The sequence below is a fragment of the Podarcis bocagei genome (assembly GCF_964188305.1).
Source record: "Podarcis bocagei genome assembly, chromosome: 4".
Taxonomy (NCBI): domain Eukaryota; kingdom Metazoa; phylum Chordata; class Lepidosauria; order Squamata; family Lacertidae; genus Podarcis; species Podarcis bocagei.
The window spans coordinates 68,520,826-68,542,997 of NC_138128.1; the positions used below are offsets into that span (position 1 = coordinate 68,520,826).

Consider the following 22,172-nt stretch of genomic DNA (forward strand, 5'->3'; position numbering starts at 1 on the left):
CAAAGTTAATTATAGCCATTCATTTCAGTGGGCCTTCTTTGACAACTCAAAGCCTTTTTGTATACTGGCAGATGTCTGTGTTATACTGTCAGTGAGTGAGTGAATAAATGTCTTTGTGTCTTCGTTCCATAAAACTCTACCTTTCCATTTTCAAGGCTTCTTCCCTCTTTTCCCCCCTCTCCTCATCTTCCATCCAAATCCGTGTCAAAATATTCCAAGTTTTGGAAACAGGAGAGACCCACCTCATGCCTTATTTGAACAATGTTATTTGGACTGGAGAATTTCGGATGCTAAAGCAAAAAAAAAATCTAGAACTCTCCTTGGTGAAGTTTCCATTGCTCGCTCGCTTTGCATTAATGAAAATGCCAATGGGCATGATAATTCACATTTGTTCTCTGATGCCTTTTAGAGCAATTCCCCATGGCTTTGTTCCATACCGTTACACAACACAATTGTTCCATAGCACAGTCAGTTACTTGTAGAATCTTCAGTCAATTATTTTCCCTTTCCATTTTAATGTATGGTTGAGGGTGAAGTAGAGCAGTCAAGCTGTCGTCTTCACTGAGGAAAAGGGCAGAGGCTGAGGCTGGCTAATCAAGAGGAATAAGCAAGTGTCTTCTGTTTCACTCTGCAGATTGCAGTTGTCCCAGCCGGCTATATAAGGATGCTGCAGAGTGGATCATCTTTTTTCTGATCGAGATGTTTGGGACTGCAACTCGCATTGGCCATGCTGGCTGGGCAAGGCTGTCTCCTATCCGTGTATACCCTCTTTCAGCTAACACTGCTATCAGAGTTCCCTGATAATAGTGTTAGCTGAAAGATGACAGTACCATACCACCAACACTTCAGATGTGTGAAGTGATTATATTGACTACTTGGGGTTGTATGCATGCACGCATTCATTCCCTCCATTCGACAGTTTTTTTCCTGTTTGTATTTTTTTGTTTTAAACAATATTTTTATTCAAGTTTTTCACAATACAATAACAGCTACAAAAAAATACAAACAGAACAAGTAAAATATGGAGTCGTCTCCCAAAGGGTTTTCAGCCCCTATTACCCACAAATAGCCCCTCCCAGCTCTCACCTGGCACCCCTGTTTTTTCCTTCTAACATCTCACCCTGGGAGACTGACATTTCCCTGTCTTGCATCCAGGGTCCTCCATCAGCCATCCACCACCTGCATTAGTACAGTGGTACTTCAGGTTACATACGCTTCAGGTTACAGACTCCGCTAACCCAGAAATAGTGCTTCAGGTTAAGAACTTTGCTTCAGGATGAGAACAGAAATCTTGTGGTGGCGGCATGGCAGCAGTGGGAGGCCCCATTAGCTAAAGTGGTGCTTCAGGTTAAGAATAGTTTCAGGTTAAGAACGGACCTCCGGAACAAATTAAGTACTTAACCCGAGGTACCACTGTACACAGTCCCTGGAACTTAGCAAGTGCCCCAAACATAGGACTCCAAAGGAAAAAAAGAAACAAGAATGTTTCTTTTCCTTTTGTCTTTCTTTCTTTACTCTCATTCGGCAGTTTGGTGTCTGTGACTGTCCCCTTTCAGCTGGGTACGGTGTCACGCACGTGAGCTTCCTTTTCATCCCTGCCTGTTCATCAAGAGTTAGCTTGAGAGAAGCGCAAGACTGCTGTAAGCTGTATTAAAACAGAAGCATGGAAAGCTGATATCTAGCATACCATCTGCTTTCTGTGAAAACCATGTTGTCACAAACTGGTGGGGGTGGGGGTGTAGCTGGGGGAAGAAAATCAGGACTTTTGAGTGCCCTGATAGGGAGGAAGCATAACTGGTGCTGTGCTGCTTTTATTGTAAATATTTGTATTTTTTTAATGTATATGATGTTTAATTGTTTCAACGATTTGTTTTTTCTATGTTTTTAGCAATTCTTGTTTTTATCTGTAAGCGCTTCTTGTTTTTAGCTGTGGCGCTTTGTCCTGGATCTTAGGCAAGTCAATCGAAAAATCACTTTTTTTGCATTTTGGGGTTTTCCTTTAAAAAGCTCAACATTTTGGGGGGTTTCCTGGGGGGAAAAGCTCAACCATCTTTGGGGTGTCCTGGTTTTTATTTTTGAAATATGGCAACCCTATATAAATAATGATAATAATAGATTCTAACATTTATGCTTGCAAATGCAGTAGACCAGACTACAAGAGAAAGAGAAAGTAATGTATGGAATATGCCTTAAAACCTTTTACTAGGTGAGAGCCAAACTGTACCCAATCTGTAAAATACCACCTACTTCCTTAGGAATTTGTTCCTGTATAAGTAAGTGCTTCACTTGGGAACCTGGGTAGTATCCTTAATAGAGGGCTAGGCCAGGCCAGGACTGAGGAAACCCACGTTAAAAAACCTTATATTTCAAGTTCACTGGGTGGCCACATACTGTCTAGCCCACAAACAGGTTGTATGAGGGGAAGAAAATGGAGGGGCACTGCTTCTCCTCAGAGAAATGATGGGATGTACTGTACATGTAGTTCAATCACAAAAATGCTAATCTCCATATACAGCAAGATAAAGTTATTTCTCACTTCCTTCATACCTCAACAAGCATGCAGTTAACTTGAGTTTAGTAGGTAGATAGATAGAAACTTTATTTTCATTAGCCACTAGCTGTAGCGATAAAAGAAAATATACTGGGGATAGAGCTAAATAGTTAGCTATACAAAATACATTCTGGAGGTTTACATCAATACAAATGGCAGAATTGATACATGATCCTTTAGGCACAGAGAAAACATGTTGAGCCAATAGGCTTTCGTTTGATTAAAAAAAGAAAAGAAAAAAAGCTGAGGAATGTTAGAAAATTAATCAAATAATAGATCTTATTCTGATTGCCCCTGCTAATTTTTTTTTGCAGTTTTTGCATGCAATTAACTTGAGGGGGTTTTTTTTTTTGTGTGTGTGTGTAACAGCCTATATAACATGTCTTGTTTCATCGTGGGAATTTCAAAAGGTGTCAGGCTGGCCTGCACAACCAAATGTAGCCCAAATGTATTGTAGCCTGCCAAGTCCTTAACTCCTGTTTTTGCAGGCCCAGGCAGGCAGTAAAAACAGGAGATTTATTAAGCTTCTAGTAGGCTGAATCCAGCTTTTGGGGTCACAAATTGTGCACGTCTGATATTGTGCAGGCATAATTTCTTATTGTTGTCATGTTCCAGCACCCCACACTTAGCTTGAGAGGCCTTCACTCAGCCAAAATTGTTTAATAAAAAGGTGCTAATGGAGCCAAAAGATAAACATTCCCATGCTTTTATAACACTGGTGATTTGCTTATTCCAAGCCCTTATCAACCCAGTGAAGTTTCTGTAGCAGTATCTGTATAACATTTGCCTTTCTGAAATCATCACGCCATTTTCCATACTGCCATGATATGAGGAAGTATGTCTTTAAAAGAAGTAAGCTTTTTGTTGTTGTTTAGGTTGCTTTTTTTATAGAGTTATTTTCTGCTGACTAGTAGGCAGCTAGAGATTTGCACAACTTCATAATTGTCCTGGGAATGTCAGAATCCAGCTTCTAATGTGAAGCCAGTTTGGTCTTTCAGCTCTGCATGCGTTTTCTTTCTTTTTAAAAAAGGAAACACTGAGCCCTCATTTTGAGGGGGGGGGAATAAGGCGGTTGGCTTGCGACATGAAAGCCGAGTCTGTTTTAAGATCTATCATCATCAGTTCATTTGCATTCCACTTTTCTACAGTGGTGCTCAAAACGGCTCATTACATACCAAATGAGCAATAATAAATGTAACAATTCATTAAGAACAGATAGAAATAATGTCAATAAATGCAAAAAGTAAATAAATCCATACAGAAGCAGTACAAATAAGCTAACCTAATTTAAAAGCTTAAAACTAAACAGAAGAGAGAATATTATCCAACAGGGAAATAAAATGGTAGCATTCAAAATGTAGCAGGCAGGTGGGGGTGAGTCTTTATTCCCATAGGACATTCCACAGAAGCTCACCACAGTTAATTTGCATATTTTGTATGGTAGCCTTATCTCCTAGTTCTGAGATCTCTCTCAACCATTTCCCCATCTCTCATCTGCAGGTGTAAAGATTGCCAGTCCTTCTTAAAAGCTCACCTGCCCTCACAGTTCAGAAACTGCCATTGAATGGATGTCTTTCTTACATACAAGCCATTGCTCTTCCACAGGGACACTGAAAGGCTGTCAGATAACATCACATATTTAAGCACATAAGATTACTGTCATAATATATGTACTATATAGTTTATATGTGCTAAACTATATGATGAAATTGATTAGTAACACTGAACATTGATTCACATAGATAAACCTATCTAGTGAATCAACATTTAAGGTTACTAATGAATGTACTGTGTCTATTTTAACTTACTTTAATGGAACACAGGAGGAACAGTCGTGGGAAATTATGAATCATAATAGTATCCAGAAACATTTAGGATGACTGAAATTAAGAGCAGAAATTATCAAACATCTGCATGATACAAACAAACAAACCTTTTCCTACAATAATTAATGAATCATCTAATACTTAAACAGGTAGCCCACTTAAATAGCTTTTCCTTTGTTGTCATTTTGGCAAACTTACCAGTTACATTGACAAAGAAGAAGAGTTGCCCCACAAGCTTGCTTCCTGCAGAGAGCATAATAAGGTGGTTAAAGCATGTGGTAGATCTTAACATTATGCAGACCTTTAATAGTTTCAGTTTACTAAAGGTATGCTTGTCTGGTGCAGCCTATGCTGGAATTTAACTGAGGTTGTCACACTGTTCTGAGTCTTTATTCATTGCTGACTGTGTCCTTGCAACAATGTGGGTACATAAATTAATTAATTGTGTGTGCAGCGAATCCAACAAGGATAGGCTGCAGCATGGTAAAGCTTCTTCGAGTGGGTGTTGGGGCCCAGTCCTCCTCTTTCTTGTTGCTTGTTCCAACTTAAGTCTTCTGCCAAGGAAGCACTACATCATGCTGCCAAGCCTACATGTGTTCCTGATCACATGAAACACATGAACTCATGTGCAACATTACAGCAGAGGCATGATATTTTTAGATCTTGGGCCCAGAGTCTCCATGAGGAGGTTGCTCTGCATGTCAGTTGCCATGGGGAATTAGCACCATACCACTCAGTCTCAATTTGGATTAAATCAGCGTGGGTTTAGTTGCAGAATACCAAAACAGTATCGGAGAGGGAAAGGGCTGTGTGGTTAATACCACCAAAATGGTTAGAGATCATAAAATGGTTACTTGGGAGTAGAATGTATGCGTAAGCACCAGCATGCCTGGACTAATGGCTTACAGTTGCTGCTTTGCTTCTGTGATAGGGATAGATTGGGAAAGAGAGACTTAGTTTGCCTACCCATGTGTTAAAGCAACCCTAAATCCCAGGGGCTGGATCCGGCCCAATCGCCTTCTCAATCCGGCCCGCAAACGGTCCGGGAATCAGCGTGTTTTTACATAAGTAGAATGTGTCCTTTTATTTAAAATGCATCTCTGGGTTATTTGTGGGGCCTGCCTGGTGTTTTTACATGAGTAGAATGTGTGCTTTTATTTAAAATGCATCTCTGGGTTATTTGTGGGACATAGGAATTCATTCTTGTGGGTTGTTGTTTTTCCAAAATATAGTCTGGACCCCCACAAGGTCTGAGGGACAGTGGACTGGTCCCTTGCTGAAAAAGTTTGCTGACCCCTGCTTTAACAGAAGCAGAGTGGGATGCTAGAGATTTGGTAGGCTGAAATGGAAGCTGAAAATTCAGTAGTGAAAACTAATAGAATGGAGGAGGTTTGGCTCCCATTAGAACAGAAAGGACAGGGGAAACTGAGAAATGCGGGTGGTTAGGGGGAACCAGGAAGTGGAGTGCTGTTACTTGTCGCAAGAAGAGGAGACTGAGTAGAATCAAGTTTCCCAAATTCCCTAGTGACCCAAGAGTTAAAGACCATGATTTTATGCCAAGGTTCCTAGAGAGTCTATGCCCAGGTTCCTGGATGTCATCCACAAGTAGATATGCCTTCTTAGGTTGCCTTTAGTCTTGTATTTAATAGATAACTTGTGTTCCTTAGAACCCTCCACAGATGGTTGAAATACTGGGAAATGACCTTTAAGGAAAACGCATAGCTTTGTGTCCCACCCTTAAAGGTCCTGACTAACCAAACAGGGAAGGTAATGGAGTGAACGAGGCAAAGAATGGACTTGGCTGGGGTTGTAGCATCCTCCACATTTCCCTTGGGCTGACTGGAGCAACCCAGGAAGGCTGAAAATTTTTGCTGCCCAAGGGGAAGGTCTACCCAAGCAAAAAGTGTCTGGGGGACAGGACGGTTTCCAAAATGATAGGTGGGTATGCAGAACTCTGGAGGCTGTGTACTTCAAGGGGTCAAGGGTGGGCTTTAGAATACCTGCTCAGTTTTGTGCATGGCCTTCTTTTCTGGTCCGTAACCGCTGCACTGAAGGTCCAAGGTAAAAAACCAGATGGGGCAGTTTTCCCCACTCCCTACCTCTGCACCCATGGCAGAACGTACAGCTGAATGTGGTTTGGGGGTAAGTGTACATCACAAGACCATGTCTAAAGCATTATGTATTTTAGAACCAACAATAAGGACAGGGAAACACAGCTCGGATATTATTAGATGGAAGTACACAATCATATTTTCCATAATTAGTTAGCTAATTATTGGATGGGAGACAAAAGCTCTGTTACAGCAACAATTCTTGTGTAACATGTAGCTACTGCATTCACAACTTTGCCTTCTAATTTCTGAGTGATGTAGAGGCATCTGAAAAAGATGTTGGCAGTTTTGACACTGTAACAAATCAAAACTGTTCGGTTTTGGTCTTTTTATTCTCGGACAAGGCACACGTGTTCCATAAATTACGAAAATAATTTCTGAATTTCCTTCGTGGTATTTGTATGCTTTTATGTCTTCGAAGTCTTCATGGTGATTGATATTCTGGAATTCACTGATATGACGCTTCTTACTGTGTTACATTCTGCTCCTTATCAGGCTTTCGTTGTTGGCAGCATTTTTCTAAATAAAAATTCCCCCTAGAAATCAAGCTCCTGGGGACAATTCCCACAACCATTTTGGTGGACTGGTTTCAATCTAATGTGTCATCTTTTTATCAGCCTATGTGGAACGTGGGCTTTTTGTGAAGTGAGCATCTGAGCATTCCCCTGTGGCCCAAGATCTAAATTCAGCACACCACTCTAAACGCCATAAAAAGACTGCAGATGTTGTAATGGTGCAGTAGATTGGGATTAGTGCAACATTAGGTGCTTGAGAAATAGGATTAACCATGAGGATCTGGGCCCAGTTCAAGGAACCCAAAGCTCATCTATAGTGTTGTTTAATGTGAATAGTAAGCTTGTGCCCTCTCCTACTTTCTCATATGCTCTATTTTTCAGAGTATCCTTAGTATGAAAAAATCCAGAGGGGGTACGTGTGGGAAGGCAGTGATTTGGTGGGAAACCTCATATGGATGAGGGAGAATTAATGGAGGCACAGGACGCCTACTGTTTGCATTAAACAGGAAGTATGGCTGAGCCCTGAACTGATTGCTTCTCCATACCCACAAACATTCAATACAAGATGACCAAAACAGCTTGCTGTGATGGCCCGTGAACCTGCTCTGTTCCTCCTTGGTGCCCTGAGCATACTTTCGGATGTGGAAATTCAGTGTTGTTTGTCCTGGCTTCTCGTGCATCGTAGAACAGTAAAGGCAGGGGGATTATTCAGGCAGAGTTCCTGCAGCGTGTATCTGTGTGCCGTTCTTAGCAGTTATTAAGAATAAGCACTGGCTATTGCAGTTATATAATGTGTGTGGCTGCAGCTTGGGTCAGTTCATCTTGAGCCGAATCAGGGCACATGTGGAGACAATCTGGGCAATTCTCTTCTGGTGCCTTGAGACGGAGGGGAATTGCGACAACGTAGCCGCTCTCCGAGTCCTCTGAACTTGTCACTCTTTAACGAAGGGATGCTTTATAAATATTTGAAATTGGGTAGAAGTGCAGTGGCGCGATATAAGAAAGTGAGCTGTCTTTAGAGAGGGGGGAAATTGGTTGGTTACACAGTGATCAATGCTGACGACTGCGGTACTTGTCAGAAGCCATACTAACCATATTAGGGGATGTATATGCCTCCCATCTGTTGAATTTTTAATTTGAATATAAAGTTGTGGAATTTTTCCATCCATCTTGCATGCAGCCAGTATTTACTCTACCGGATTATTATTATTTTTTCAACATGGAAAAAAGGATGAACATCTTGTTACGCAATGCCAGGAGATAGGGCCCTCAGAAGACCTTTTCGCCATCAGAGAGCTTTATCTGATGCCTTGAAGAACTTCCTTCCAAATGAATAAGATTCACCAATTCATGCTAAACTCAGGCAATCTGAGATGAAAATGGACTGTATAATTAATGCTAGCGTGCCACGCTCTGTGTGCTTACCAAGGACGTTGCTAGGAAAATTATTCCATTATTTAGCATTATAAACCAATTCCTCCGAACCACCTCAGCTGCTCATGCATGCAAGCTTTCATTTCCACAGCGCCTGTTCTCTTCAGCAAATGCTGTCTCATAAAACACAACAGGAAGGAAGGAAGTCTTTCCACAACATAAAATAAAGCTGTGCTTTAATTTCATCTTGTTTTCACATCAAGCATCAGAAATGAACAATCGGAGAATCACTTCTATGATTGTTCTTCTGTTATTCAACCGCACACCCCACTCCCAAATTTATATCAAATCTTCTATGCCCAAATTTCCATCCTTGGGAAAAGTTGCGAGAGAATGAAATGGTAGTAATATGTGGGTGAGAGAAACATTTTACAAACTTAGGTAGAATCCCAGAGCAAATGGCAGAAAGTTGCAGGGTGGTTATTATCACTCAGTATTTCTGTTGTACATGTTAGCATAATTAACAACTGTAGTCCTATAACCGTTTATCTGAAGTCAATGCCCTTTGTGTTGAATGGGCTTTAGGATTGAAACTTGAGGTTACAATTGTATCTCTTCTACCTGGGATCTGTGCATGTTTTTGCAATTCCCCTAAAATATTATTTATTTATTTAAAACAAAAACCTATTTTTCTCTGAAAGCTTGTACAGTGGTACCTTGGTTTAAAAACAGCTTAGTTTATGAACAACTTGAATTAAGAACTCTGCAAACCCATAAGTAGTTGTTTTGGTTTGTGAACTTTGCTTTGGAAGCAGAACATGTTCCGCTTCCCGTCAAGTGTGTTCCATTTGTAAATTGAGTACCCCACTGCTATGGGAAAGCACGCCTTGGTTTAAGAACACTTTGGTTTAAGAACGGACTTCCGGAATGGATTAAGTTCGTAAACCAAGGTACCACTGTACTGTAATGTCTTTTCCTGTTTGAAACACAGGAATATAATTGTTGTAATTTTATAAAATTATCAAAATTAGATTTCTTCTCAGTAGGGCCTTCTCCATGGTGGCACCCCAGCTGTGGAATGCCCTTCTCAGAGAGGTGCACCTGGAGCCATGTTTATGGTCATTTCTATATCAAGTGAAGTTGTTTTGTTTTGTTTTTAGATTTTTCTAACACATTCTTCAAACAGATATTTAAAACTCCTTTTCCCAAGTTTCTTTTTCTTTTTCTTTTTTTTGCTCAGATTGTTTTGTGGTTCTTATATGTGCCCTACTGTTTCTCTTTTTTATACGTCTTGTGTGTGAGAACTGCATGTGGCATAAAATGTCACAACCTATTAGTTTTATTATTTATGTATTTTTATCAGTATCTTCAAGTTGGGGACCTGGTTTTAAAGGTGCAAAGAGATTATGGAAAGATTGCTTATTTCCAAACATACTTCATAATTTACAGCCTGGCCATATATGTAAGAAGTTAGATTTGTTCTTTCTTTTTGGTCTCCTGTGAGCTATATCACTCAATGCAATGCATTTTTATTTTCTTCCTGGTTTGTAATACTATTGAAAAATAAATCCATTTTTTAAATTTTATTGCCGCAGGTTAAATTTCTCTGGGACTTGCTTCCCAAATATAATTCTATCATTTCTTGGATAAGTCAGTCTGATGGTAATTTTCCCATTTAAAAACAATTAATGATTTAGGACCTTGATTCATGAAAGATAGCTTCACATATATCTACCCCAATCTTGAAATCTGCTTCTCAGTAGGGCCTTCTCCATGGTGGCACCCCAGCTGTGAAATGCCCTTCTCAGAGAGGTGCACCCGGAGCCATGTTTATGGTCATTTTTATATCAAGTGAAGTTGTTTCGTTTTGTTTTTATTCTCCCACAACTTTAGATAATTTCTGGTCTTAGTCTGTTTATAGGCTGTGTATTTTCAGTCATGCTGTAAAACTGGTTTTATTGCTATCTCTGCTGTAATTTTTTTATGATACAATTTGTTGTTTTATGGTATTGTATTTTATATTGGTAGCTGCCCAGAGAACACTGTTATTGAGCAGCCTAAATAAAATCCTTAAATATAATTTTCATCAAGATGCTATACATTATTTTTTTTTTAGTCCTATGGATATATTCAGCCAACACACCTTTAAATCATGTTAGGTCCTTCTGTTTGCACCCTTCAAAACAGGTCCCTAAATTGTAGGTGTTGAAAATATAATTAGATTAGTGAAGCTGGTACTTTCTGAGGCAGCAAAATTATTGTCATTTCTTGTTATGACAAAGGCTAGGTTCAGACTCTCATATCTTGGTATAATAACCAGAGAGGAACAAGTCTTGTGCCTCCCACAGCCACTTCCTTCCTTTTTTTCTGGCACGTCTGAATAGAGGTCATAAATCCCCAATTAACCATAGTTTCCCATTTGGTACAAACCTCGATACGTATTAAACCATGGTTTAAGTTGGTTTAAGGTTCTGACTTGTTCTAAAACTGGTAACCACATAGTATTGAAGTTTTAAAGTTTTGAAACCAATGGTTAATTAGCACTGGAAGTATTTAATCATAGCACATGATGAAATGATGAGGGTATAGATATCTCTCACAGGCAAAACTAGTGTGTAATATTTTATAATATTTGGGGGTCTCTAAGTCACCCCCAGTACTCTGTTGCATTGTTTTTAACTGTATTAGCAGTATCTCGTTGCTCATATAAAGTGATTCATCGCTTACTGAATTAAACATGTGTTGTGGCGTCCTTACTATGATTATTTTAAAAATAGAAACTAACACTTATTTTTATATGTTACTTGTTCCATCTATGACATTTATAGTTACATATCAGTCATGCTTTTAATTATCAGTTGATCAAAATTATCATTGACAAGATTTATTTATGATCATAGATCATTTTACTCCTAGACTCAGAAGCAGTAATAATGTTTTCTTTCCATATGATTATGACCAGACATCCCCAACCTTCGGCCCTCCAGAGGTTTTGGACTACAATTCCCATCATCCCTGACCACTGGTCCTGTTAAGCTAGGGATCATGGGTTGGGGATGCCTGATTAAGACTTTCACTAATTTATAACCACATATCTTTTGAAGTATACTTAGGAGATCAGTTAACTTTCTTGTGTCCCATGGAATCCTATACATATCTATTTGGAAATAAGCCCACTCAGTTCAATGGGACTTATTCTCAGATAGTATTTATGGAACTGCAAACTACAGCAACACTTTGAGCACTTATCAAGATCAATTGATGTATAGCCATGCTCAGTTTTTCTGTTCATTGTCTTTTTTTCTTTTATGTTGCTTTTCCAAACTGTCTGTTCCTGTAAAACTGTGCAACCTTTTTCTTCCTTTTGCATATAATCAGAGGCTGTACTGATTATTATTATATGTGCAAATCTGTTTTCCTTCACTTCCGATTTTTAGATGTGTGCTTAAGCCCCAAGCAGGCTTTTGGTTTCAAAGTGGTCAGCTGCTTTTCTGTTTTGTTTTGTTGTCACTGCCGTGTGTTTTAAGAGTGGTTTAGGTATAATTTGTGTGTATGCGTGTGAATTTATATTTTATACTTTTACTAAATTGATACACAGCAGAGTGCGGAGAGACGTTGGGATTTGTCAGCTGGTTTGAATACAAAGTTTTTATAGGGAAGTCGAAGGAACATCTATTTAATAATAGCAATAAAATGTATTTATTATTCAGTGGAAAACTGAAAATTGGCAACTGTTTGCAGAATCCTTAGGCAAGCTGAAGAAAGCATCTCCCAGGGCAGCAAGTGTTAAAATGAAGGCTTGTGTTAACTTTTTGGAGCCTTAGGTTTTGAAACATTGTGCCTGTACAGCTATTCCCATAGATTTTGCCTCATATATACAAAGACGGGTGGCTGTAGCTTCTTAGGGAATGGAAAGCTGGGAAAGGGGATGAGGTATTGCTGAGTCATAGCTTTTGAAAACTGCAGAGCTATATGCTTTTGTTCTCCAGCTCCAGTTTTAGATGTAAAACTGAAGGGCTTTCCAATATTTGCTTCTTGCTTTTCTTCTGAATTTCACGGAGGAAGTCACTGTACTATTTAACTTGGGCAGCCATGCATCTCATCTGTAAGCTCAAATATATCAGTTCTTCCTTTTGGTTTGAAATGATAGTGCTAATTGGCAGCTTTGTTCAAGGTTTCCCTAATTTCTCATCTTGCCCCGGCAAGAAGGCGTGATTATCTCCAAATGTATTCCCCCCCCCCCCAGGCAAAAGGTAGCAATGTGTTCAAAGTGACGTGGCAGGATTTTGTATTGTTAAGTACTGCTTTTAATTCTCCCACTCAGTTAGAATCAACCACTTGTTTGGTTTTAGTTCTTCGTACTAGAGATGAGGTACCATATATTCCAGCACAAACACTTGCTCCCATTAAAAGTTTGGGTGTTTTGCACACACATGGTTAGATTTATTTTGAATCTTCACAGTGAGCAGGTGAAGAAGAAGAAAATCTGTTTAGGATTTTTGTTACACACACACACGCAAACGCAACACAATAAAAACCAATGTAAAGGCAGGAACAAAGCAAAAACCCAAATAGAACTTGAAAATTTGATTCAGCAATGTTTGGAACATTTTGTGTTTGGGGTCCCTGTTCAATACCTGATTCTTCAGGTCTGTTTTAAAAGGTACTTTTCTAAGTGGCAACATGTTTTGGATGTCCAAATCCAACTGGGGCCAGAGAAGTGGATTTCTGTGTGCATGTCCCTTGCTGAATGGGGATCCACATACGTCAGTAGATGCTCTGTTCATTGTTCCCTTACCTGATCCAACAGCCAGAGCCAAAGATATAAAGAAAACAAAGTCCTGATTATTTTCACCATGGTTTGGCTTCGCATGGGCCCCATCTCCAAACTTCAATGTAATCACTACTTTGAGCCCCTGAAAAATGTCGGGATCTTGTATCTGCTTCTCTGTAGAATCTTTCCCATTTCATGTGAGCAGGTATCAAAGGACATGAGTTTTCTTTATGCACACACCTCTATGCTTACGTGCCTTATACCGTCCAAACAAATAAGACATATTGTACTTAAGTATCCCAAACTTTTGTCAAGGTGTTGCTGTCTTTTGTAATTAGTGAGCAGGAGACTGGGAACGGTGCAAAGGAAAGCACACTTTTGCTGTTGTTTCATTCCTTATTACGTTTAATTTCTTTGTAATAAAATGGAGTTTTATGTACAGGTCAGTAGGTTTATGCACAGTGAATTCATAATGGCTTCCCAGATGTTCATATTTAACTAGCAACCATATTCCTGAAAAGAGCAATGCATTCAAAGGTTATCTCCTTGATTAATTACTTCAACTAGTCGCTACTTTCAGCTTAGTGATTTTTATAGTCTGCCAGAAAATTTAACCGTATAGTTACCCACTTTGCAAATTGAGGCAACTGTGCCACATGATATGGCTAACACAATAAATACATGAGTCTTCTTGACATTCGTGCATCGCGCAGAGTGTGTCCATCCCATTGAGTTTTTGAATGTGTATCTCCCCTCTTTAAGCCCCAAAAGATGCGTAGAGGAGGGGGGCAATTTGGAGCACGGATGTGGTGTGCGGGGAAAGGGTTAAACAAACCAATAGTGTGTATGTAGATGCATTCCTCAATGTTTGGAGGAGCTGGGCCAGTCAGAGTAGATGGGCAGCATGAGAAGGAGCGGGTGCTTAACTCTTCCCTTGCACCTTGTAGCCCTGCTCAAATTTGCTCCCCGTGCACTTTCATTAATTAGTATATACCAATGCCAGCTTTTGGGAAGGTGTTCTCAGAAATATCCTTTTTAACTATCACCACTGGGGCTGGATCTACATCGACCCCTTTAACATTATTGCATCCTAATAGAACTACATTAGATATGTCATTTTAAAACAGGGCTATTCTTGTTAATTAAAACGTTTTTTACCTTGGTGGTCCCCCCCCCCCGTCAAATGTAAGTAATACCCGGCCACATGATTGTCCAAAATGCTGATTCTTTCCCTGCTGGTTGCTCTGCTCCACTCTGGGGTCACCTTTTAACCCCCCCTCCCCGCCTCTTGTCTTTTGTTATCTGCCCCTCAAATACCAATGGAGGGAGGTCGGAGTTTGAATACAGTAAAAAAAAAAAGGTAAAACACTACATAGGGAGATACAAGCAGTGTTTCACCGATATAGCAGCATAAAACGATTAAAAAATAAGTGATAAAAATAATGCATTACGAACGTAAAAAGTAGGACGTCGATATTATCAAAACCATCCCTTAACCCTTCCTTAACGTTAAAAACCATGAGTGTAGATCTGCCTTGGGTTGATATTCTCTAGTCCAGTGTTTCTCAACTTTGAGTCTCCAGCAGTTTTTAGACTACAATTCCCATCATCCGTGACCACTGGTCTTGCTAGCTAGGGATGATGGGAGTTGTAGTCCAACAGCAGCTGGAGACCTAAGGTTGGGAAACACTGCTCTAGCCAGTAATATGCATTATGCTCCTGCTTTTAAAAATACTACCCAATGGGAAGGAGAGCAGGCTGATCAGCAGTGAGGCACAAGAACCAAGCAAACGGTGGGTGCATGTATTGAACTTAATGGATTTGTATCCTGCCCTTCAGTCTAAATATTTCCACAAAGGCTGGATGGTGGCTTCTCTTTGGGAGGGCACACTTTCCACACAGCATGTTGATGTTTCCTCTCAAAGGTCTTTCCCAAACCAGCATAGCTGGGTTTGTAGGATTAATTGCTTTTGAAATCTCCCTAGTCAGTTCCCAGTTCAGAAAAATAGGGCATCTTCATTCAGCATTGTTTCGCTGCAAGCCCACCCACAGTGGAACTCTGGCAAAAATGAATATTTTTTATAAAATAAAATAAAACAAACACCCTTCAGGATGCTGAGCAGAAAGAATAAAATATTTATTTTGGAGATGAGAAGAGTGGAAGTTGTCATGGGGCAGAGGAAGCGAAGCATTAGGGAAGCCGTCAACCTCCACTCCAGAGAGGCTTCCCGGTGCCCTCCTTGATAGATCTTGATGCGCCTGCAGTTTTCACCAACATCCCTCAGTACTGCAGGGCAGAAAAGGACAGTTCATACCCAATCAGGAAATACAATTGAAGCCTCTAAATACGGTTGAGGCCGTTTAAGTGGTTATATATAGTCTAACTGTCCTAATTCTGAACTTTTTCTGTCAGCTCCATGGTAATGAAATATTCATTATCTTTTGAAGTTTACATTGGACTGTACTTCAAAAACTATCAGCACATCAAATTATAATATATAACTGCTCTTTAAAAATCTGATAGTTGTAATCCTTTGTGAGATGCATTCCCTCCCCCCCCTTTTTGCAATTTCTTCATCAGTGCAGATGTTAGCAACTCACACGGGACAGCTAAAAATGTCTTTCATAAAAGCTACAGAAGAAAGCTGTAAATCATATGCTCCAATTAAAGGAGAAAAACCGAGGTTTTGCGGCTTACAAGACAGGCTCACAGGAACAAATTAATACACGGCAAAACATATAATGCTAAGACTAATGCTGTCCTTCCTCGTTATTAGGTTTATTAGGCGATTGGACTTTTTGTGAGTTAGCATCAGTACTTTGGGGAAGCTGTGGTCCTCCGGCTGTTGTTGTATACAATTCTCATCATGGTTGACAATTGGTCATGGTAGCTGGGGCTGAGGGGAGTTGGTATCCAACATCTGTAAGGAAACAGTTTCTACATCCATGCCACATACGACCCACACAGTGCACCTCAGAACCCCTCTGCAGCTTTGAAACTCCTTTTCACCTAGAGAAAGGAATAAAGCTTTGACCTAGCCTTAAATAAAACTCATAAGGAAATTGGTTCCTGAGTGACCATAGAATGCATTGAACAGGGGCAAGTCTATGATCTTGAAACTGCTGGCCATGGGGCTCCTTGGCAAGTATTGTTCCAGTCCTAACTAGGAAATATAAAATTGGGGTAGATTTCAATTTTTGAAATTGTGTGTACGCTTTGTTGTCATAATCACCTTTGTTGTTGTAATCACATGATACAGTTTTTAATTTTTTTGGCAAGGCTGCTTACCTACTGGATAACATTCAGAATTTGTTGTCTAACTTGACAACAAAAATCATCTCCTACTAGTACTGAATCTAGAACCACTTTCACTGCCAACAGTCATGTTAAAAAAAAGAAAAGAGATAGCAATTATGCGTCTAGAATAATTTGGAAATTAGGTTTGGAAATTACCGTATTTTTCGCTCTATAAGACACACCCAACCATAAGACGCGCCTAGTTTTTAGAGGATGAAAACAAGAAACAAGAAAGCAACGCAAAGCCTCTTGAGCGAAGAGGCAGGAGCACTCTGGCTGCACTCAAGAGGCTTTGCATGGCTATCCCTGAAGCCAGGATTGGTGTGCACCAATCCCTCTTGCTCTCCTGGCTTCAGCGATAGCTGCGCAGCCTGCATTCGCTCCATAAGACGCACACACATTTCCCTTTACTTTTTAGGAGGGGGAAAGTGCGTCTTATAGAGCGAAAAATATGGTAGGTTTTTGAGCCTTTCATTCAGTGTTTTTAATGCTTGAAATACTGTGCTGCTCCTGCTGTTCACAGAAAGCTGATTCCTTAAAAAAAAAAAATTTATTAAGCATGTTATCCCTAGAGGATAGTTACGTAATGGCTATAATCAGCACTATTTTTCTAGAAAAAGAAGTGCTGGAACTCACCATGAACATCTCTCGTTCTTTTAGAATGCCAATGGTGCACACCTGAGAGGTGCCGGAACTGAGTCCTAGCGAGTTCCCTCTGGAAAAAAAAACCCATGAATCTATAAGTCACTCCTGGAAAGAGACAGATAAATGAAATTAAGAAGAGCTAGCTGGGGCTGATGGGAGTTGTAGTCCAACAACATCTGAAGGGCACCAGGTTGACCAAGGCAGCTATAAATCAACAAGCAAGGACTACATCAAAATCAGCCAATATTCCATACTCAGCTATTTCTTTTTACAGGCAGGTTTTCTAAAAGGCCCCAGCATATAATTAGGGCCCACAGATGACAATGATGAACGTGTAACTCAGGAGAACTTCTGACTGCTGCAGCACAAACTATAGTTAAGGAATTTTAAAGCAGTCTGATGAACAGATGTAAAACCTGCTGCTCCAGAGCTGGTATTGGATTCTAGAAATTCCAGAAAGGATAGATTTCCTTCCCACTTATGCCTCGATATCCAACCTCTGAGGGACTGTGACTGCACACCGTGTTGGATTACGTTGCAAAGCAACTTCTTTTGCAGAATCAGTTTGCACTTGTTTAGCTCATAAATGAGGGGGGCAGTGCACATCACTGGGGCAGTGGAGCAGGTTGTTATTATCCTGCTCTGTTTTCTAAAAGTAGGACTAGTTGCCATTTGATTTTGTCTCCCTTCGTACATATAGGAGCTGACTGCTTAGCGGTAAAGAAGTGTGATACGTTTTTCATGGGATGTAGCAACTAGCAGCAATTTGGTTGGCAGTGGATTTTACCTTCCGAGAGCATGAGTTATGATTCCTCAGTTTAAGAATGTGAAAACCTTCTCCAAGACTTAAAAAAATCCAACAACCTCATTCTCAATTAAGATGATAATTATTTCAGCCTTTTCCCAGCAATCAGATAAGGAGAAGGAAGGGGGGAAGCGGGAGACACAGCATCCATCTAGGATATATTAAAGATAAAATCTACAAATCTGCTGTAAAAAAGTACAGAATTAGATTTCTAAAGCATGTCTCAAAGCCTCTCAGGGCCATGTTAATTTCCTGTGGGCAGTTGTGTTGCATAGGAGAACAATGATCCTTTATGTCTTCATTGGATGGTGTTCTGTGACCCTCTTAAAATGCAGAAGTGCAATGTCATAATTTTGCATTGCTGCATGAGTATTCTTCTATGTGTATTCTTTTCCCATTTCTATCCTCCTAGCTTTTGCTTTGAATTATTTTAAGGATACTTCCAGTTACTTATTTATTTGACTCATCTCCTTTTGGAAAGTACCGAGCAACTTTTATAAGACTCTCAAAAGTCTCTCATTTAACAACAGATCACTCGCTACGCCTACGTAGCTTCAGCATTGCTGCACTGTGTAGCTGACTTTCATCTTAACAAAATAATTACTCCGTACGAGTCTCAGACATGGAAACGAAAAGTTGCCACCCCACCATCCAGACATCTTATGAGGTCCTCCTTCCACAGTTCTGAATACCCCCATAGCATTGGATCACAATACTCAATAAACTTTTACCCAGGCATTGGACTAAGGCTGCAGTCCTATACCCACTTATCTTGGGAGTAAATTCCATCAGACTCATGGAACTTGCTTGTGAGTAGAGATTAAAGGATTGCAAGCTAACTTAGCTATGACTTAAGTTTCAGTAGGACCTTTTACAGTGGTGCCTCGCAAGACGAAATTAATTCGTTCCGCAAGTCTCTTCGTCTTGCGGGTTTTTCGTCTTGCGATGCACGGTTTCCCATAGGAATGCATTGAAAATCAATTAATGCGTTCCTAGGGAAACTGCCTTCAGACCAGGTCCGGGGACAGTCTGTCCCCGGACCTCTTCTGAAGGCTGGGGGGGGGACAAGGGCTTTTCTTCCCACCCCCAGCATTTTAAAAAACCCCGGGACAGCGGAGGACTTCTCCGCTGTCCGGGCGATCTTAAAATGCTGGCGGGCGGCATTTTAAAATCGCCCGGGACAGCGGAGGACTTCTCCGCTGTCCGGGGCGATTTAAAAGCCTCTGGGAAGGCAGGCAGGGGGGACAAAGACTTTCGCCCCCCCCCGCCCCGCTTCGGAGCAGCGGGGAGAAGATCGCTTCTCCCCGCCGCCCCTTGCTTCAAAAGAGAAGACCCGCTGTCCCCGGGGCAAGCTTCGTTTTGCGAAGCAAGCCCATAGGGAAATTCGTCTTGCGAGGCAACTCGAAAACGAAAAAACCTTTCGTTTTGCGAGTTTTTCGTCTCGCGAGGCGTTCGTCTTGCGGGGTACCACTGTATTCCAAATCAGGACCAAGGAAGAAGCCCCCCTAATTCCTCATACTGTAGGGTCCCAGTCTAGATTGGGGCCCCTATGGTGACAATTCATTTTTTTGTTGTTGCTAAATACTCAGACAGAACTATGAAGATGTGGCCGTGTGTCATTTGGCCTTCAGCAGGGCAGGTCATGTTTTGCTGCATGAGCAGTTCATTCCCCATGTCTCCACCCTCTACTAATCAGTTTAGACAATACTGAGCTGGACGGACCATTGTTCTTCCTGGGTGTAAGGCAGCTTCCAAGGTTCCTACCTATGTCAGATGTACCTGTTTAGGGAAGTTTTTAATGTTTGATGTTTTTAATATTCTGTTGGGAGCCGCCCAGAGTGGCTGGGGAAGCCTGACCAGATGGGCAGGGTATAATTAATTATATTATATTATATTATATTATATTATATTATATTATATTATATTATATCATATCATATCATATCATATCATATCATATCATATCATATCATCATATCATATCATATCATATCATATTTATTACATTACATTACATTACATTACATTATATTATATTATATTATTATATTATGTTATATTATGTTATATTATGTTATATTATGTTATATTATATTATATTATTTTTATCACCTAGTGGGTGGAACTTGTCTATATGATCAGGATTCCTTCCACACATAGAACATGTCTGTTTATAGTCACAGCTGACTATTAAAATCTTTTCCATTGTTTTAAACGTGAGTTTATTTTATTTTAAATTGTACTATTTTAATATTTTGATGTTTGCTGCCCTGGTTTCCATTGCTCAGAAGAGTGGAGTAGAAAATTAATAATAAAAAAATAAGTCACATGTAGGAAAAGTACTGTTGTGTTCAGGTACTGCTTCTGGGCTTTCCTTGGTTGTCTGGTTGGCACTGGGAGAACAAGATGCCGCGCTACCTGGTCCTTTGGTCTGATCCAGCAGGTTCGTCTTACAATTGTTGTTGTTTGTTTAAAGAAAGCAAAACTGGTAAAGATGTTGACATCTACCTTGGGAGTGCAATAAAATAACCATTCAGATTTAATTGTTTTTCAGACATTACTCACTTGCAAGTGTGTCAAAAGTGTCCTGCGGCAATAACTTTTACAAAGGCCCCCGTTAGCTTCCAGAACAGCTTTCCCTGTATTCGTTCATTGACGGTAACCTGTGCAGTCATTGGTGCAACTGAGTAATTCGCTTTGCAAGAAAAAGAGGTTGTAGATTGATGCACAAAGGGGATGGCCTTAGGAGTGAACACTTGCAGAAGTCACATGAATGAGAAATGGACAAATATGCACATCCTCCCCCAAATGCTCACTGCTGGCTGCTGATCTTATGTTGCCTTCCCTCCTGCCTTTCCTCCACCTCTGGCTTGACATGTCCTCCCCTACAAAAATCTTACTCGGCTCTTATCACTTGGAATGATTCCATTGATTATAGACATAGATGGTTACCTGCCTCTGGTTGTTGTTATTCGTGTTTCTGTTACTGTTTCATCTTCCTTCCTTCCTTCCTTTCTTTTCCAATTATTGTTAACCCAGCCCAATCATAAATTTTGGTCGGATTTGGTATGATCGTCATTGTGTTATTTTTAGCTTTCTGGACCTTAGCAGATTTTCCATAGGATAATGGGAACCCACAGTGAAGAAGAAGAAGAAGAAGAAGAAGAAGAAGAAGAAGAAGAAGAAGAAGAAGAAGAAGAAGAAGCAGCAGCAGCAGCAGCAGCAGCAGCAGCAGCAGCAGCTCTTTTTAACTTGTGGGAATCCCAACATGAAGAGAGATTATTGTGTTCTCAGAGAGCTGTGTGGGTCTTGCTGCCCAAATATGTTAAAGTAGGCGTTTGTTATCATAGCTCCCCCCACGCTCCCATCGGTTGTTCTTCTGAAATCTTAATTATATGATTGATACAATATGTACGGGTTTATCATGCTTTTAAGAAGAAATGGGACCTCTGAACTTAAAAAAAAAGAGAAGTGTAAAGTGTTGTTGTATTATCTGTCTGATCTTATTCTGTTATTTATTGTTTTCTTGACTGTGGATGGGCTTCTTGTATAAGCTTTGTCCTTTCATGTTCGTTTTAAAGGGAGCTCCCACTCATAAACACAGAATGCCCAGACGTCGCTAGATTAAAAGAATGTCTTTCTGTCCAAACAGTCATCTTTTGTAGAATAAAAATTGGCTGTCTGATATTTAATGAACAGAGGTTTTACTTATCGTGCAAAAATAAGTGGGAGCACTTACTGCATTTCTGATCTGTTTACTTTCCAGAATTTAGAGAACATTCTGTCTTTTAAAAATTGCCACGAAACTGACAAGCGCCATTTCACAAACAGCACAGTTCTCATGCTCCACATGTGCATTTTTGGAGCACATGGAGCTCTAGCCAGTCATGGGCTTCCCTGTTCATAGGGATGCCAGGGCTTACTCACACATGAGTTCCATATGTTAACCCATTTTGTTTTTTTGTGTATCTACTAGATTGTAGGCCTAACAGCAGGGACAGTCTTCCTACGGATACTTGAAAGCTGCTCTGGATTTTATTTATTTTTTCCTGCAGCAGAGCATGGCAAAAAAAGAAAAAGAACACTGAGTATTATTATTTTTTAGTACAAGAAGTCACTAGATCAGTCTTCATGCTCTGTGCCAATTAAGCATAATAAAGTATATTTTATTAAATGCAATAATTTCAACAAAAAGCACTGAGTTGTTAGGTAATAATTCTGCTTACTAATATTCTGTGTTACTGTAGCTCTTACAACACTCACAAGGTGGAAA

The 22,172-nt window shown here is 40.1% G+C and overlaps 1 protein-coding gene and 1 long non-coding RNA gene across 3 annotated transcripts in view; one reads left to right on the forward strand and one right to left on the reverse strand.

Annotated features, from left to right (window-relative positions):
• The window catches only part of RNLS (renalase, FAD dependent amine oxidase), a 100,849-nt gene that overhangs the window by 11,729 nt on the left and 66,948 nt on the right, over nt 1-22,172 (forward strand). The gene's annotated exons all lie outside the window — the stretch shown is intronic.
• Nucleotides 15,614-21,047, reverse strand: LOC308584812. Its single transcript, XR_014007028.1, has 3 exons — nt 20,852-21,047; nt 20,465-20,562; nt 15,614-16,161 (listed from the first exon to the last, which is right to left on the reverse strand). It is a non-coding gene; the product is annotated as an uncharacterized lncRNA (long non-coding RNA).